Source organism: Loxodonta africana, chromosome 18 (genome assembly GCF_030014295.1).
Source record: "Loxodonta africana isolate mLoxAfr1 chromosome 18, mLoxAfr1.hap2, whole genome shotgun sequence".
Taxonomy (NCBI): Eukaryota; Metazoa; Chordata; class Mammalia; order Proboscidea; family Elephantidae; genus Loxodonta; species Loxodonta africana.
Window position 1 is genome coordinate 30587887 of NC_087359.1, and position 18948 is coordinate 30606834.

The 18948-nt window shown below is 50.4% G+C and overlaps 1 protein-coding gene across 1 annotated transcript in view; it reads right to left on the reverse strand.

Moving 5' to 3' along the window:
• MAPT (microtubule associated protein tau) overlaps nucleotides 1–18748 on the reverse strand; it is a 130201-nt gene extending 111453 nt beyond the window's left edge. The window contains exon 1 of the mRNA XM_064270986.1: nucleotides 18663–18748. The gene's annotated coding sequence lies outside the window, so the exon portion shown is untranslated. The remainder of the gene's footprint in view (nucleotides 1–18662) is intronic.
• Nucleotides 18749–18948: the final 200 nt, after the last annotated feature.

Here is an 18948-nt window from a genome sequence, read left to right on the forward strand (position 1 = left end):
ACCGAGCTCTGCTAATGGCAATATTTCATGATTTACCTGGAATGGTTCATGACATAGCCTAGGTGTGCTGGATTAATGGCTAACTCCTCCATCCTTACATGTAACTTCTATTTTATAGTAAATGCTCAGATGACTGTTGAAAGACTAAATCATTAACACCTTCTAATTGCCCCCTCTTGTTAGGCGCAAGTATGGCTTTATAATTGTCTTTATTTAGAGATCACATATGGTTTAAGGAGATGTGTACAGGTGCCAAGCTGGCAAAGGGTGGACTGTGATGGTTAGGGTTGTGTGGCAACTTGGCTGGGTCATGATTCTCAGTGGTTGGGCAGTTATGTAATGACATAGTTTGACAGTTACATAATGATGTAATTGGCAATTGTGTAATGATGTAGTTATCCTCCATTTGTGATATAATGTAATCATCTCTGTGATGTGATCTGATGTGATCAGCCAATCAGTTTCCTGAGGGGCATGGCCTGCATTCAACATATATGAATATTCTGGCAAAGTTCGCTGGCTTTTGCTCGCTCTGGATCCTGTATCCAGGTAGTCATCATCTGATCTCCAGTTCTCGGGACTTGAGCCAGTGGCCTGCCATATTGCCTACTGATCTTGGGATTTGTTGGCCTCTGCTGCCTATGAGCCAGCAGCCTACTGTCTTACCTACTGATCTTGGATTTGTCATCTTCCCCAGCCTGTGAGCCAGCAGCCTGCTATATGACCTGCTGATCTTGGGTTCATCAGCCCCTGCAACTACATGAGTCAGGAGAAGCTTTCGGCCTGACACCTGACCCATGGACTTGGGACTTGCCAGCCTCTACAATCGAGTGAGCCATTTCCTTAAGATAAATCTTTCTCTCTCTCTACACACTCCACTGGTTTTGCTTCTCTAGAGAACCCAGCCTAAGACATTTTGTACACAGGGTCGCTATGAGTCAGAATCGACTTGACAGTACCTAACAACAACAACAATTGCCCTCTCTTTTCTCCAGAGGGCAGTTAACCAAAAACAAAACCAAACCCGCTGCTGTCAAGTCAATTCCGACTCATAGTGACCCTAAAAGACAGAGTAGAACTGCCCCCATAGGCTTTCCAAGGAGCACCTGGTGGATTTGAACCACAACCTTTTGGTTAGCAGCCATAGCTCTTAACCACTTCGCCACCAGGGTTTCCGGAGGGCAGTTAGTAAAGTTCAAATTGGTTCAGTCGTGAGGGCCTTACAGAGACTCCCAGCTTAAAGAAGTCTACTTCCCAACAGCTTCAAACAACTTTTTTTTTTGCAGATTTCAAAAACCCCTTTCTTTGGTCCCAGCAACCAGGGTTGCCAGAAAAATACAGAACATTCAATTAAACCTGAATTTCAGGGAAACAAAAAACTTTTTTTTAGTGTAAGTATGTTTCAAATATTGCCTGGGACATACTTATCGTATTAGCTTCCTGTGGCTGCTGTAACAGATAAGCAGAAACTGGATGGCTTAAAAAAACAGAAATTTGTTCTCTCACAGCTCCGGCCAGAGTGTGGCCGCTTCCGCTTGATTTCGCTCTTCACCGGTGGCCCGCCTCCTGCTCCCTGTTACTAAGGTGGGGTGGAGTGGGGGACGGGGGAACACTTTTAACATAAATTGTACCCACCCCTAAACATATCTCATGCTCAATAGATTTTTTTTTTTTAAGGAAAAAACAACCTATTCATTTATTTATCATATGGTACAGGCCTCAAGCTGAAATTCCAGGTATCTGCCATATTTAAAAAAAAAAAAAGTCAAGAACTTCTTTCTTTGCCTTGGGGGGATACAAGCAGGGAGACTCTTCTTTGCCCTCTGCACAGGCACCAGCAGTTTAAGAAATGATAGGATCCCTCAGGCTAAAGCAATGAATGTCTGTTGTTTTTGATGTATGCCTGCAAGTTGATTCCAATTCATAGCAACCCTACAGGATGCCTCAGAACGGCCCCACAGCATTTCCTAAACTATAATCTTTACGGGAGCAGACCAGGTTTTTTCCCTCATGAGCCACTGGTGAGTTTGAACCACAGAACTTTTAGTTAGCAGCCAAGCGCTTCACCATTGCGCCGGCCACCAAGGCTCCTAATGAATATCTAGGGATGGAAAAGTCAGGGTGAGGTGCGCTCTCTACAGCAGCAGCCCTGGATTTAGAAGCAAAAGTCTTAGGTTCAAATCCCATTTCAGCTTCAAACTAGCCATGTGATTTTAGGCACTGCTTAACCTCCCTGAACCCTGCTTAACTTCCTGGCACCCCACTTCACCTCCTGGAACTGCACTGTTCAGCCTTGAATGCTGCACACTTCCCTGAACACTGCGTACCTCCCCAATCGTGCTGAACATCCCTGAACCTCAATCTTCTAATTTGTAAAGAGAACATAATTCTTAACTCACAGGCTTATGTCAAGGATTGAATGAGATAATGTAAACTGTAAAGTACTATATACCCGTTAGCAATTTGGGAAATGGGGGGAGACTTCCCAGCACCCTGAAATCACATCACATACACAACTCAGATGTGAGGCCATCCCCATGCTTGTGTGTTTAAGGTGCCCCCACGCTACCCTCCTCCCCCCCAAAACTAAGGGTTGACATCCAAATAAGAGAATTAAAATGACCCAGATTTTTAACTGTAACTGACCTTCTCTTAATTAGTCCAGATGAGTACAGTGTTACTGTATCCAGAAAGCCAGGTCTTCAGGAATGTTCTTTGCAAACTTTGGACCCATTGAGGGAAAGGGTTTGTTCCACTAGAAGGTGACAATCCCAGGAGCTGCAGCAGTAGAGTCTCAGTGACATGGGGTCTGGGTGTCTATTGTGTGGCTACAGGATCTAACAATGAGGTCCCTGCACCCAAGGGCACAGATGGGACCAGCATGTTTTGGCAGTCCAATGGGCCAGGTGCCCTCTGCGCAGCTGCCCACGTGCCTCAATTTGCATCCAGGGCTGTGTGCACGCTCCGCGGCTCCCGCTCAGATCCACAGGATCTGCCATGACTGACATGTGCTTTCCAGGTGGCTCAGTCTTTCCGTTTGGGCTGCTTTTAAGAGGTTTCTTCAAGAACTGCTCACTGCTTATCCTGAATACAATTTATAGGCTGAAACGATCCTCCCAAGAAACAACAAAACAAACTAGGGTAGGATCTCACATTTGCTATCTTAGCTTTATGGCTGGTGGATTTGAAAAAATGTTGGGGAGAAGGTGGGTGGTAAGAACAGAGGTGAGAAATGACTCTTGTTTTAGTTAGAGGGGTGGGTGGCTGTGGGAAATCTATATCATGAAAGTGTCCTGGGAGGTTGCAAACACCAAGTAATGCAGTATGCATAGCCCGAACTTCATCCGCGTGAGCCCTTCCCCTGTCTGTTCCCCATTGCACCCGCCTTTCCTGGTCCAGAGTATGAAATACAGTACGCTGGTGTAGACATGGGAAAAACAAAGCGGACTGTAGAGGAAGGAGAGTTGGGGCAATGTACAGGCAGGCTGGGTAATGCAGGCTCGGCCCTTTTTCCCCTTTCACTCAGAACCCTACCTCTTTTTCCTCACAGCAGAAGTCTTACTTTGTCTGCCTTGCCCATGGAGAGTACCCCACTTTTAATTAAATTTCTCCCTGTACACACTTCCTAGGAGCCTGAACAGCATCTTCCCTGAATTTACACACCGGGTCATCTCATCTACATTTTCCCACTGCCAACCACATGTACCCCTCCATGAAGCTCGCCAGGTGTGAACGTCTTTTATGCTTTGTGTGAGCTGGAAGAAAAATGAGTTTCTGTATTTGATAAATGTGGACCTGCTCACAACGCTAAATTGGGCCCTGCCGTCACCAACGACATGAAGCAGCGGCCCAGTTTAGAGCCTTGCTTGCTGTTTAAAATAATTTCTCCAGGCTCGTGTTACAGATGACCCATTCACGGGGGCTGGAGGGCACAGCTCCTCCGGTCATTAGCACTAAAGACATGTCTGTTGGCTCCTGCAGGCTGGCATGGAAACCGGAACCAGACTGGGGAGGCTGAGAGGGCGGGCAAGCAGCAAGGCAAGGCGGGAGAGCTGGTGCATTGGACTAAGGCACCATCTGGCTCACTCACCAGCCGAGAGATGTCTGAGCCTTAGTTGGCTCCTCTACACGATGAGGGTAATAATCCCTGCCTGGTGGGATAGTAAGGATTCGATGAGACAATATTTTTAGTAAAAGTATTGCAACCTGCCATTGGTGTTATTGGAGCCTGGGTGGCACAAGCAGTATGCAACCAGCTGCTAACCTAAAGGTGGGCGGTTTGAACACACCTAGTGGCTCTGTGGAAGAAAGGCCTGGCAAACCACTTCCATAAAGATTATTGTTGTTGGCAGGTGCAGTCAAGTGGATTCCAACTCATAGTGACCCCATATGACAGAGCAGAACTGCCCCATGGATTTTCTTGGCTGTAATTTTGATGGGAGCAGGTTGCCAGCTCTTTCTCCTGAGGAGCCACTGGGTGGGTTCAAACCATCAACCTTTTGGTTGGCAGCTGAACGCTTAACCATTGCACCACCAGGGCTCCTTCTGTAAAGATTCCTTGTTGCCATCAAGTCGATTTCAACTCACAGTGACCCCGTGAGACAGAGCATAATTGCCCCATAGGGTTTCCAAGGCTGTCAACCTTTATGGAAGCAGACCGCCACAGCTTTCTCGCATGGAGTGGCTGGTGGGTTCCAACTGCCAACCTTTTGGTTAGCAGTCGAGCGCTTTAACCACTGTGCCATCAGGGCTCCTTCCATAAAAATTACAGGCAAGAAAAGCCCATGAAGCAGTTCTACTCTGTAACACGTGGGGTCACCATGAGTTGAAATCAACTCAACGACAACTAACAACAACAATACTGCTATTATTATCAGCATCTTCATAGAACAGAACTAATTTGGACTCACGGGGTATATGTTAAGCGGGCCTGAATTAGTGCAAAGCCGTATTTATACAACATTTTAAAGGAAATACAATTTTTAGGATTTTCAAGTATATAAAATATATAAAACAGAGCTTTGTCCTAGTAGGCAGAGGACTAACTTTATTTAAACAGGTAAAACCCATATGATATCAGCCTGTTTGGTTTATTAGAACCCAACTGCATAAATCACGAATAATTACATCGAGCTACACATATGCCCAGCTCTGTAACTGGGCCTAGCACCCAGGGGAGCAGGACAGCCACAGAAGGCATAATCCTTGCCCTCAGAGGATTTATAACCTGTGGGGAGATGAGGTGTGCACACAAAGTGAGGCAAGAGGAAAACAATTAGGTGTTAACAGCTGCAGAACCAACAGACAGAGGGCTGGTGCAGGTAAAATGTGTGGACATTTGTTGGAGAAGACTGCAGGGAGGATGGAGCTCGGGGAAGGTCGGAGTGATCTGAATGGGGGAGGGGAGGGGAGAGAGGACGTTCTCAGTAAGAGTACCATGAATGCGCAAGGGGTGGGAAGAGTATGACATTTCTGAAGAAGCCAAGGGGCAGGCTGGCCAGCAGTGGAACGTAGGACTGTGCAGAGAAGCCAGGCCACGGGGTGGGGACCTGGGCCCGTAGCACAAGGTGGGGCTTGGTTTAGCAGGTGCCAGAGAGCTGGTTTGTGGACTCATGCTTGTACAGGGGCAGGATGCAATGACAGGTCTGCTCTGGGAAGAATAATTGGGAAATGATATTTAAAATGGGTTGGAAGTGAATTTGGGAACTGAAATTGGGAACAACTCATTGTTGTTTCCATGGTGATCTGAGGGCAAGGTGATAAAGGCCTAAACCTGTTCTTGCGCTGGTGAGGATGGGATTGGAAAGACCAAAACCCCAAACCAAACCCATTGCCATCAAGGCAATTCTGACTCATGGCAACCCCATGTGTTACAGAGTGGAATAGAGCTCCATTGGGTTTTCTTGGCTGTAAACTTTATGGAAGCAGACTGCCAAGCCATTCTTCCACAGAGCCCCTGGGTGGGTTAGAGCTGCTAACATTTTGGTTAGTAGCCAAGAGCAAACTGTTGGTGCCACCCGGGGACCTGGGATTGAAAATCGAGATGTCTGGGAGGAAGAAACCAATGGTCAAGTCAATTCCAAGACACAGAGGGAGGAGAATTTAAGAGTCCAAGTCTTGCCACATGGGCATTGGAAGCTGGCAGGTTCTGATGACCAGAGTGGGGAAACCAGAAGGGACCAATCTGAAGCAGGCATTACAGTAAATTCCCAGGTTACAAAACCGCCCAGCTTGCCTACTTGCCCTTTAATGTTATGTGAATTTGCCCTCACTTTGAAAGGACTGAACCAACCCCTACTCCCAACAAACTCATCACGATTACCTTCACTTGCTGCACCTGCAGGTTTTAAATCACTGAAAAGTCCTCAAGCCTTTTCTCACGCTAACCCAACCGAACCCCACTGCCATGGAATCAATTCCAACTCACAGCGACCTACAGGATATAGTAGAACTGCACCATAGGGCTTCCAAGGCTGTAAATCTTTACGAGGAGTGGCTGATGGGTCTGAATCCTGAACTTCCAGTCAGCAGCCAAGCACTTTAACCACTGCACCACCAGGGCTCCTTTCTTGCACTAAGCCAAAAACAAACTCATTGCCATCGAGTTGATTCAGACTCATAGCGACCCTACAGGACGGAGTAGAACTGCCCCAAAGGGCTTGCAAGGAGCAGCTGGTGGATTTGAACTGCCAACCTCTAGTTAGCAGCCAAGCTCTTTAACCACTGAGCCACCAGGGCTCCCTGCTTGCACTGAAAACCAAAAAAATCAAACCCATAAGGTAAGACTAAGTAAGAACCGTATGTATCTGTTCCGACTTACCTACAGATTCTTAAAGACACGCTTAGGAACCGATCTTGTTTGTAATCCGGGGACTGCCTGAATGAAGGCACCTTTGGTGGGAGCAGGGTAACCAAGGCAGAAAAAGGAGGTTAGAGGGGGGCCTTTGCCCCCAGGCACAAGTCCAAGGGGCACCATATGAGGCTGGTGGGCAAATCATCACCCTCCATTGACGAGGGCGGGTACACAAATTTAGCGATTGCTCCTGGGTGCTCTTTACCCTCATTACACCTCTGAACCAAGGGGTGGAGACGTGGGGGCCACTAGACACCCAGGACCAGCGTTCAAGTCCTGCCACGCAGGGTACAGCAACTAGAGCTTGTCAGGGTTGGAAAAGCAAATGAACTTGACCCCAGCTCCAGCTCAATTCAAAGTCCAAGGGCAAGCAATTCAATTAATGAGCATTTACTGTGCCTCCTGCCGCCACACAGCCATCAGCATATTACACCATCCAAGTCAACTCCAGGCTTTAAGTTAATCACTCTTGCCTTAATCGATTCTGGTCACATGCTAAACGTGCTGAGTGGCAGGAGAGGCTGCCTTCGGCCATAATTAGGATGTGCGAGTCTGCACCCAGGCCCGGTCTGATTAGGAGGAAACTGGAAACCCTGGAGAAAACAGAGAGGCTCCCAGGAAATTCCAAGAGTCGCGTTATGGGCCAAGAAGGAAGTCCTAGCCCCTCTCCAGAGAAGTCTGCGCTGGCAAGGGATAGAGGCACCCCCATCCCCGCTGTCCTGCACCCTGGCCTTGGCCTGCCTTCTTTCCAAAGAGGGGTGCAAACATGGACAGTGCAGGTTGGACTGCAGCCATTGGTCCATCCATGCACTGCGGGCCCTGCTGACCTGAGGCCTCACCCCTGCAAGTCAGCTGCATCATCTGGCAGGCATGAAGTGGGTGAGGTGGTCGCAGCTGCTATACTCTTTCAGGCATCAGGCTCCACTCAGCCCACGAGAGACTCCAGCCACTGTGGCTCCTGGGAAGCATCAGCCCTCCCGGCGGCACTTGTCTTCTGCGAAGCTCAAGGGAATTCTCCTAGATTGTTGTATTTTGGCTCTACAACTACCCAGGGGGAGGAGAGACCACATTATTGTCCATTTGAAGGAAGAGAATACATAATCCCCATTTTACAGATGGGAAAATGGAGTCACAGGAAAATATACTTTGCCAAAAGTCTCTTTGTTAATAAATGGGAAGGTCGTAGTTACATTCAGAGTTTGCCAACCCCTAGCAGCCGGTGATGACAGAAGCCCACAAAATGTGGGCAGGACTTGCTTCTGGAATTCAGAGACCTTTTGGAAAGTGTTTTTACTTGGCCCAGGTTGTCGCTTTATAACTGGAATCCTGCCAGTTAAAAAAAAATTTTTTTTTGCATTTTCCATCGAACATCAAACATTGGCACATGAGTATTCATAGGCACTTTAGTGACATTGACAGGGATTTATTTCAATTTGTTCCATCCTATTAACACTCAGCAGGGAAGAGGGTGTGGCCTTCACTGGCCTTTTCTCAGGGAGGGAGGGATTTGAGAGCTGGAGGACGAGCTGCACCCAGTGGAGAGACGCGCAAGGGTTGAGTTATCCCCGCAGGATTTCCAGGGGAAGATATTAAATCGGTTTAAAGGTTCAGGTGAGTTTGTGAATGATTATTAAAATCCATTATTAAAGCGGATCTAGGGATGTTCTGTGAAATCCTTCGTTTCTAAGCTGGCCTCCTGGAGGTGACAGAAGAGGCAGAAGCTGAGCGCTGCACTGTCGGTTAGGGCCAGTATGGGGTTTCCCCTGTTCTTAGGAAAAGGACAAGACAAAATGGACGGCAGAAAGGGGTGGTGACTCTTCCAAACATCTATTGCTGGTGATTCTTGGCAATGGGCAGCTTTTAAAGGGACAGGTTCATAATGAGTCTACATCACAATTATGGCTGTGCCCCAACGTAACAGGGTTATATAAAACCAAAAAACCAAACCGTTGCCATGGAGTCGATTTTGACTCTGGAGGTTATACACAACTGTGTTACTTGTATAAACAAGCTTGGCTTGACCTATCAACATATGTTGATTTAAATTCTGATGCATTACCAAACTCGAAGCCAAAAGCTGTTCAGGTTTTCAGCAAATTCAATATAAAAAATCCAGAAATACAAGAAATAAGGTAGTGAGTATTCACATTAAAAAACCAATACACACACACATACACACCTTTTCTAACAAAAGAGATTCTTTAAGTTGTAACCTTCTCATTTAACCATTTGGCCTTAGATTATTAATTATCTAATAAGTCTTTTTCAAGGGTAGGCCATGGGAAATTCTATGAAGAGGTGAGGTGAGACAGTGGTCCGGTGCTACTGTCCAATTAAGAACAATTGGAAGTAAGCACAGTGAAATGACCTGTAAATCAACGGCAGACCTGGATTTGATCCATGGTAATTCTGTTTATTGGATTTGATCCATGACAATTCTGTTTACATATCATTTTTCCAAGTCTATATAGGGTCACTACGAGTTGGAATCGACTCGACGGCACTGGGTCACAATGTAAAGAGGGTTAGAACACTGGATCCAACTCATGGGAAAAGCTGTCCTTTACCCTGGGGGAGGGGCAAAGTGCCATCATTCCATGAATTGGTCCTTCCCAGCACTTCCTTCTTGGCATTATGTGTTGGCTGCAGATTCCATGACAGGCAATTATAGGGCCAGGGGTCTTGTGATGTCCTTGGTGTCCCCGGAAGGATGAAGGTACATTTCTGGGCTTGTAGTACAACTGCAGACTTGGGTCCCCAGACAGCACCACCCAGGCTTCCCAGGAGCACAGAAACCGGGCCACAGGTTAGAAGGAAAACCAGCAGCTGGGACCAGAATTAACCTATGCCCCTCTTCTCTTTGATGCCTGAATTTAGCAGTGGGGAGGACAGGACTCTGAGGGAGACCGTGAATGAAACATCATTACCAATGGCTTCAGATTTAACTTTTAACTTGTTGACTTATAAGTGTTTTTTTTTTTAATTGTTGAACCTTGATCTAAAACTGCTTCACTAAGGGAAATTAATACAGTAGAGGAAATTTCAATTTATTTTGAGCCTTATGGGGAGAATTTTGCAACACCTCCTTAAATTGGGATTCTGTGCAAATGTCTTCAGTGCTGTGCTAGCCCAGGAAAAGGCAAAGACGGGTGAGGAGTAGGAGGCCCACCATTTCCTTCAGACAAACGTCTCCACAGTAGGCCCTCTGCTGACACCCCATAAGCAGCAGAAATGAGGGCTGTAGATGCTCCAGGGCTGGGGTCCACAGTACCTGATACCCGCACCCAGGACCTCCTCCCTACCATAGCCAACCACTTGCTAGAGGTCGCCTGTGCTTCTTCCAAGCCTTTAGGTCCATCACACAATAATCATGAAACTTTAAAAAGGTGCTAACTGATGAAATGCAAAAAGAAAGAGTAACTCTCCAAGTCATTAACTGGTTTTCAAGAAAATTAAGTTGAATGCTTTGGAGAGACTTCGTACAGGTGAGTAGCTCCGTGTTTTTGTTTTTTAATGTCAAGTGGGATTATTAAAGATGATGAAGAAAGTAGGAGGATTCTAGTGTGATCCTGCATTCAGGTTACTCTGAAAATGTCTTTAAGTCCTTGTTCCAAGGACCCGCAATTGGAAGTCCTAGATAATGCATTATGAGTGTGGCCTAGGGAGAAGGAATTCCAAACAGCTGATCCAAACACCATGAGAAGGCCGGGGCCCCATATGAAAAGAGGGGTGAATGAGTGCACAGCTCTCTGTATGGGTTAAGTTAAAATGTTTAAAACATGTATGTATCATTTTTGTGTGTGTGACTTTCTGATTTAACAACTTGAAAAAAAAAACTAATATATTGAGGCTCTCAGTCTTGATTTCATGCATAAGAAAGCTTCTTAAGCCTAATTTACTAATTCAAATATGACTATGTTTTTGGATGCTTGAAGTTCCTTGGATTCAGTACACGACGAGTTAGCTTTATTTAGGATTTTTCTACTGGACACTCAGCGGTCCACCCTGGAGTCTGCTTGCCAGTTTACTGACTTCAACACTCATTAATTGTTTCACCTGTAAAGTCTCTCCTGCACCACCACCATTACCACTACTGCTGCCCTCTGTCACTCACTCCTTGCTTTCTCAATCATCAGCTCTCACTTTTATTCAGTGGGTAAACTGGAAGGATCTCTGAAGCCCCTCCACCAAGCCAGGTCACCGTTCCCAGGACAGTGGGAGGGTGGGTGGTTCAGTGCAGGCTGCTGTGAGGCACACACAGTCTATTCTGGCATGTTGGGGACTTCAGGAAGGAAGAGGACAGCAGCAGGGACAGCAGATGATAAGTCACTCAGCTTGCCTGGGGAAGAGTTCTCTGGTGTACCTTTAAGTAGGGGTGTGTGTGATTTGGGGGAGAGGGAAAATTCATTTCTACCTAAACAACAAAGGCCTGATTCCAGAGGGGCTGGGCAGCTGCTCACCTTTCATATCTTAATCCCTACTCGGTGTAACAATTAACGGTTCTGCTGCTTGTGTCTCCAGGGGCACTGTCCAATCACAGACGCCCATCCAGAAATGCTGCCGGTTACTGAGCGGTTACTACGTGCTGCACTCTGGGCTAACCACCCATTACCTCGTTTAAACAACCTGTGAGATAAATCCACAGTACCCCAAATTACAGATCACAGAAAACTCTCCAAGGCGTTAAGTAACATCGCTTGGGCCTCACAGTGAGTGGTGGTGGCGGGCAAGATCTGCACCCAGCAGGTCTGATCAGAGTCCACCCCCCTAACCATTTGCCCAAACTGTCTCCACAGGCAAGACACTGCCCCGCACCAGGGACCTGTCAGGAAAAAGCTTCTGTCCTCGAGGCGCTCACAAACCTTTTGAATAGCTGAGGCATAAAATATACTTCTTGGAGATTAATTGACCTGGTGTTTGGATTTCTGTTGTGTCCCTGATGGGGCCAAGCACCAGTACCACTGGCTGCTGAGTCGATTCCAACTCGTGGTGACCCCTGTGTGTCAGAGTAGAGCTGTACTCTACAGGGTTTTCAATGGCTGATTTTTCAGAAGTAGATCACCGGGGCTCTCTTCCGAGGTGCCTCTGAGTGAACTTGAACCACAACCTTTTGGTTAGCAGCTGAGCTCATTAACCATTTGCACCATCCAGGGACTCTAGAGGCAAGCACAGAGCTCCCTTAAATACCAATAAAGCAAAAAAAAAAAAAAAAAAAGGTAAGATAATCCATCTAGGAGGCAGTCTAGTTTCTACTTTGTTGAAGACCATTGGCTCCGCACATCTACAAACTGTTTCCTAATCAAAGAACCTGAAAAGCTCAAAGCCCATCATGGGCTGGCCTCATACTGCCTCCCCACACTCAGGTCGGAGCCATATGTGCAGGAAGGGAACCTGGCAGAGGGGGTGGGAGGATGGGCACCTGGGCACAGGAAATGGATTCTTGGACAGCAACCCCTTTGGCAAGGCAACAGGGGTGAGACAGGCATGTAGGGTATAGATCCAGATTGCCCACACAGTGGTGTGGAAGCCTGCTGAATCGAGGCCGCCACACACCTTCACCTGGGAAGATGACAATGAGTCCTGATGGAGGGTTCTCAGGCACTCTCGAGTGCCACGGTGTAACAGACGAATCTCCAGGGCCCACCTTTGCCAACAGAGACCTGGGATTCTTGCTTGAGGGCCTTCTATGCCTGCTCAACTCATCTCGAACCCACGGTCTCAGAGCTGGGCCCTCATCAGTGGATGCCAATGCTTCAACCTCTCTGAGATGCAGACCCTAAGACAAGGATCTGATGCCCCTCAAAAATTCAGTGACTTGCCCCTGGCCACAAGCAGAGTGCAAGTGACCCATGCCCCAGTCTTGGATTCCAGCCCTCTTGGAGCAGTCTAGAAACCCTGGATTTGAGGGGAGAGGTTCAGGGTCCTGGGAAGAGATATTCTCCTTTGTTTTTAATCGGAGGCACCGAGGTAGAGTGTGGTCCTTTGCTTCACATGTCAGGTCAAATCAGGTGCCACGAGCTTTAACTCCATCTCTCACTAACCCTATGCCAGGCCATCGTGATTACAGACTTGTTTACAAGTGTATTTGTGAATCAGTAATTTCAGATTCAGAATATTCCACTGGGTCAATGTAACAGATCGTGCCTTCCCAGGCCAGCCCACAAAGGCCTATTAAATCCACGCGTGGCTGAGAGAGAGGGCTAGTGTCAGATGCCTAGGATTTAAATCCCAGCCCCACTGCTCACTAGCTGTGTGATCTTTAGTGAGTTACTGAGTCTTTCTGTGCCCCATCTATAACATGGAGACAATAATAGCACCCACCACATCGGGGGAGTGTTGTGAGGAATAGATGACATCATCTCTGCAGAGCACTTAGAAGAGTGCTTCCTAGAAGACACTCAAAGAATGTATGCTGCCACTGAGAGAGCAATGCCAGGGTAACAATTCTGCTGCTGCAGGCTTCTCAACCTCTGCACCAGTGACTTTTGGGGCCGTATCATTCTTGGTTGTGGAGGGCTGTCCTGGGCTTTGTAGGATGGATAGCAACATCCCTGGCCTTTACCCACTGGATGCCAATAGAACCCTACCCTAATTTGTAGAATTAAAAAAAAAAGTCTCCAGACATCTTAAATCACCTCTGGTTGAGAACCACTGTTTTACAGGAAACAGCTGAGAGTCCAGCTTGGCCATCAGGGTCCCGCCACCTGCTGCAGCCCAGGTGAAGCTGGGGTCTCCTTTTTCCCCACCTGCTGAGGTGTTCCCCACCCCCACCAGCTCTAAGTCATTGGTGGAAGCACCTAACTTCAGGGGAGTGGTAAGTCAGGACTGGTCAGATGAGTGTTTCTGGGGTGTAAAGGGGCCCGGGGGCTCTGCAGTGGAACGATGGAAGAAGCAAGTGGGGAGAAGAGGAAGAGGCAGTGGCAGATGGAGTTTCCCACCTCCATCCCACTGATGCCCGGCAGGAGCAGCAGCTGCACACCCCAGAGGTAGAAGGACAAGGTCTTCCTTCTCCTGAGGTGGGGTGTGGTCTCTCCCCACCCCTCTGTTCTGTGCCCTTCTGGCTAAGAAGGGTGAAGGGAGCAGTGGGGAACCAGGCTATATGGGATTATAAGCCGGGAGCACCAGGTGGGAAGGGAGAAAGCAAGGAAGCAGGGAGGCTATGGAAGGTGCACCTGCAGGGGCAGGCAGCTGTCTGGGTGTCATTTGGACACAGCTGGAGATGAACTGGATTAGATGGATCTTTCCTGACACAGTGACCTTGACTAAAGTCCCCGCTCTGCTTTTCTTGACCACTCTCTTGACTTGCATTTTCTATTTTATCCACTTAGTTATTAAATAAACAGAGACCCAATACCTGTTGTATGTCTAGCATTATATAAGGCCCTAAGCGCTCAATTGAGGAGCCCTGGTTAAGGGCTCGGCTGCTAGCCAAAAGATTGGTGATTCAAACTCACCAGCTGCCCTGTGGGAAAAAGATGTGATAATCTGCTTCTGTAAGGATTACAGCCTTGGAAGCCCTATGGGGCAGTTCTACTCTGTCCTATAGGGTTGATATGAGTCAGAATTTGACTTGCTGGCAACAGGTTTGGTTTTTTTTAGTTGAAGTGCTCAACTACTAACCAAAAGGCTGGCAGTTCAAACGCACCCACAGGTGCCGTGGGAAAAAGGCCTGACAATTTGCTTCCAAAAGGTCACAGCGTTGAAACCCTATGGAGCATAGTTCTACCCCGTAACTCACAAGGGTCACCATGAGACTGAATTAACTCCATAGCAATTGTTTTTTTTTTTTAAAGTGTGTTTTTGTTTTTGACTGTTTTTTTTTTTCAAGGAGGAGTAAGGAATATACTAGCTATATAACTAAATAAATAGAAGGTCCAATTTCAAAACTCACACACGTCCAGTTGGAACACTAACACGTGTTCATACACACAGCTATAGAGTCACTCAAACTACGTACTTAAATGCTGAGGGGCTGTGGAATCAAACACAATTTCTTAAAATTCTCAACAAATGGGCTGCATGAGCTGACCTTAAAAAGGCAGAAGGAAAACTCAGCCTAAACGAAGGGCGCCACAATCCAATTACACCTCCAAGTTGGCACTGACCTCAAAGGTCACGTGAATCAAAGGGCATGTTCAACAGGAGAGGCTCTTTTTCCAACCTGAATAAATCTGAACCTTCCTCAATCAACCCGATTCTAAGTTTTCTTCTTGCAATTTGTGAGAATAAGGCATTTCTTTTGTTCCTGTCAGGGTAGCGTGCCTGATACTAGAAACCACTTCAAAGCCACGCCCTTCCACAGTGGGCCTGTGCAGCTGTGGGCTGAGCCAGCAGGAACACACAGTCACGGACTGTCGCTCATCTAAAACACAGCAAAGCCAGCAAACTCCTCCCCCGAATAGCGATGGTCCAAAGGCGAACCCAAGTGTCAGGCCAGGTTATTGCTGTTAGGGGAGCAAACGTCGGCCAAGGAATTGATTAGCTTCAAGGGTCACTCTTGTACGGGCACGGTGCGGGGGAGGTGGAGGGTTGTTCCATTCACTCATTTGTTTAAAAGGAAGGAGGAAGGGTTTGGAGATGGGGGAATGGATTAGCAATTCTTATAAGCAGCCTTTAGGAGTCACACATCATAAGACACAAAATGACACCTCAGAATTAACCACGGTTGAGTAGGAAAGACATTTTTCTTTCTGCTGGAGAGGTGGGTAAGTTCGGGGGCAGGGATCAGACGAAACCCAAAGTCTTGATGCTGAGCCTGGCACCTGAGCGGGCGGTGGCTTGGAGGGCCTGGCCGGGGAATTGCTGCCCCAGGTCCATCATTCCAACCGGCCACGGGGCCGCGGGACCAGAGTATGAGGTCACAGGTCCCTGAGCACTGAAGGCTGAGGGTAGGGGGTCTCGCTGAACAAGAGAGAAGCCCCGCCTACTAGGGGGCGGGGGCGGGGAGCTGGTGGCCCTTGTATCCGTGCCCGGACGTTTCCGGAGGCGCAGCAACCGGCCCAGCGTTTCAGCGTCCGTTTAAACGCTGCATCCCTCGAGATGCCCCGGTGAGGCCGTTCGTTAACGCGCTACAAATCGCCGGCCGAAGGACCACACTCTGGCCCCTAAGATTCCTCCATGAGCAGCCCCCGGGCCTTGCCGGCTGGAGTGCTTCATCAAACCAACACATTTTATAATGGAGCGAAATCTCAGACGCGTGGACCGCGCTTTGTTCCCGGCATTGGGCTAAGTGCGCTACTCCCCGCCAGTTCCTTTTCCCCCAACAGGCAGGAGGTGGCATCTCTCTGTCTGCGAGTCGCCACGGGGAGCCGTGGCCGCGGATCCCCTTTCCCAGGGCCGCGGCAGGACCCTTGCTCTGTCTGCACGAGAATTCCGCCCCCAGAGCTGCCTAGCCAGGGTCCTGGAGCCGCTCTTCGATCAGCCCGCCGAGGGCCCAGCTCTGCGGGGAGGCCTCGCAGCAGAGGGGCGGTCTGACCCCAGTGGGCTCTGGACTCCGATCCAAGCCATTCCCCGGGAATTCAGGTCAATCTGGGCGGCCACAGCGGACGATTCGGCCATCTACTTCGATCTGTGCCCCAGGCCAGTTTGCAGAGACAGAACCAACCAGAAACCGGGCAGGCCCGCCTCATCGCACGTGTAATCACTACGAGGGCGAGGCTGGGACTTGCTCGCAAGGGGTCCCCCGTCCCTGGTTTCAAGGGCACCAGTGAACCAGGGCTTTTATGCGAAAATCCCGCACGTTTCTAAAACGATATTCACCAGAACGGCCATAATAATAATAAAAAGACTACAGGGACGCCTCTCTGGGTGGCTGAGGCCGCCAGTGGCCAATTAGGAAGAGCCGTGGACCCCACCGCGCCATCAAAGGGATGGGGGGCGTGGCCCCGGCCTCCCCAGATCCTCAATCTTCGCGGGTAAGGGGCGGAGAACGCCCCACGGCCCCTTCCTGGGTCGCGTGTGGTTTCCATGGCAACCCCCACGTAGCTCCCCACAGTCCACTCGGAAAAGATGGGTGTGGCCGCAGCACCCCAGAGAACCTCAAGTTGCCCCACCCCCCACACACATTTGCTCCGGGAGAAGCAACAGGGAGTAGAGTGGAGACAGCCCCTGCCTGCGAGCCCCTGCATCCCGGGGGATGGGGTCGACCGCACCTCTCACTGTGCAGCCTTTTGGGGAGCGAGCCCCGGGACGCTCCAGGTCTGGGAGCGTGGTCCCCCTGTGTCCACTGGCGGGGTGCGCCAACACCTCGAATTCCACCTCCTCAGCTCAGCGGATGCCTCTGGGGCTTGGCTGGGCTCCGGGAGGGGGCCGCGCGAGGACATGCCCGTTTCATGCGTGCCCCTGAGGCTGTGACTCGGGTTCACCGATCCCAGCAGACACCGAGATTCAACAAATGGCTCTGAAATGCAGGGGAGAAAAAAAAAGAGGGAGGGAGGCCAGGGGACTTGGCGAAACACCCCCCATAAACTAAAAGTCTAAAATCCAGGGCTGGGAGCGCAGATCACGTAATCCCTCCAAACAAAGCAGCGAGACCCCGAGAAAGGTCCTGGGTGATCGCCCCCAGTGCTCACGCCCGCAGCGGATAAATGCCAAAATGTCAGCGCCGATTGCCTGCCCCCCTTTAAATAGCAGTCTCCGCCCTGCTCCTCCGAGGCCCAGCCACCCAGCCTGGCTTGGTACCGTACGTGGTACGCCGCAAAAAGATGGCACCTCGCGTTCTGAGGGGAAAAAAGCGGGGGGTGGGTAGGAGGAGGCACAACCCACCCTCCTCCTCCTCTCCCACCCGGATCCACACCCTCTGCCGCAGTGAGGGGCGAGCCCTGCGCGCCAGCCCAGCGCCTCCGGCAGGGAGCGCACACGCCAGCCGCCCCGCGCAGAGCGCAGAGAAAGGGGCCCGCCCCGAAATGCACCTGCAGCCCCCGCGCCCGGCTGCGCGCGGCTGCGGCTGTGCGCGCCCGCGGCTGCGCGCGCCCAGGAGCAGGGACCCGAGGCCGCCGAGTTTGTCCAATCGCAAAGCCGGGTGACCCCTGCCTTTCCGAGCCTCCACACTGAGATCCGCGAAGCTGCTCTTGTGTCGGTGCCAGGAGTGCACAGGGGGAAGGGCAGCTAAAGTGACAGCTCCTGGACCCCTCCCCATCTCTCCGATTCCACTCCCAGCCCCCAAATGTCCCCTGCGGTTTCTGAAGGAAGAAAAGGGGGAGGGGGCGGGCCTCCGCCTTAAATCAGGGGCAGAGAAACCCCATTGGAATCGCTTCTGGGGAGACGCAGGGAGGGGTAGTCAGGGAGTCATCTTTTCTAGAACCAGACCTGTACCTTCCTTAGGGCTGCTGGCAAACGGGAGCAGAGAAATCAGATTACAGGTTCGGTTTCGGGGGTCGTCATTGGATCCCCACCTCCACATACACAGACATACGCCCATTGCGGCAAAAGGTGGCGTTCAAGAGTGTAGAGCAGCCCCCTCCCCAGGCCACCGCCATCCGCGCCCCACCCTGCGGGCACAGCCTCGGCCCCCGCCCGCGTGAAGCCGGACGTGCGGACCCCTCCCCCCTCAGCGCACACACACACACACACACACACACACACACACACACACGCAGTCACACGCGCGCGTGCATCCTTTGCACGAGTTCCTTTCCAAGCCGCCCTAGCCCCAGCTCCAGAGCGCAGAGGGCTCAGGGAGGGGCCCCACCTCTGTCAACCACTGGTGCCCAGTGCACGAAGCCCATCTCTGCAGCGGAGGGCGAGGGGCGGCCGCGGGGGGATGCTGCGGGGCCAAGGGGTGGGCAGATTTCGGAGCCTCGGCGCTTACCTGCTGGTCGACAGAGGTCGAGGACAGGAGAGGACAGGAGAGAAGGAGAAGGTGGCTGTGGTGGTGCTGCTGGTGCGGGAGTCAGTGGGTGGCGGTGACTGCGAGTGCGCGCGCGCGCCGGCGAGAGGGCGCGCTCCCGAGGCCGGCGGGCAGCGCAGGCGCGAGCAGCGGGAACGCGAGCTTCCCCAGGGGAGGGGCGGGCAGCTAGGCCTCTGCCGGAGTCTTTTCCTCCGGCCACTAGCGGGCGCGCGCCAGCGCCCCACCGCTCGGTCTTTCCCGGCCTCCT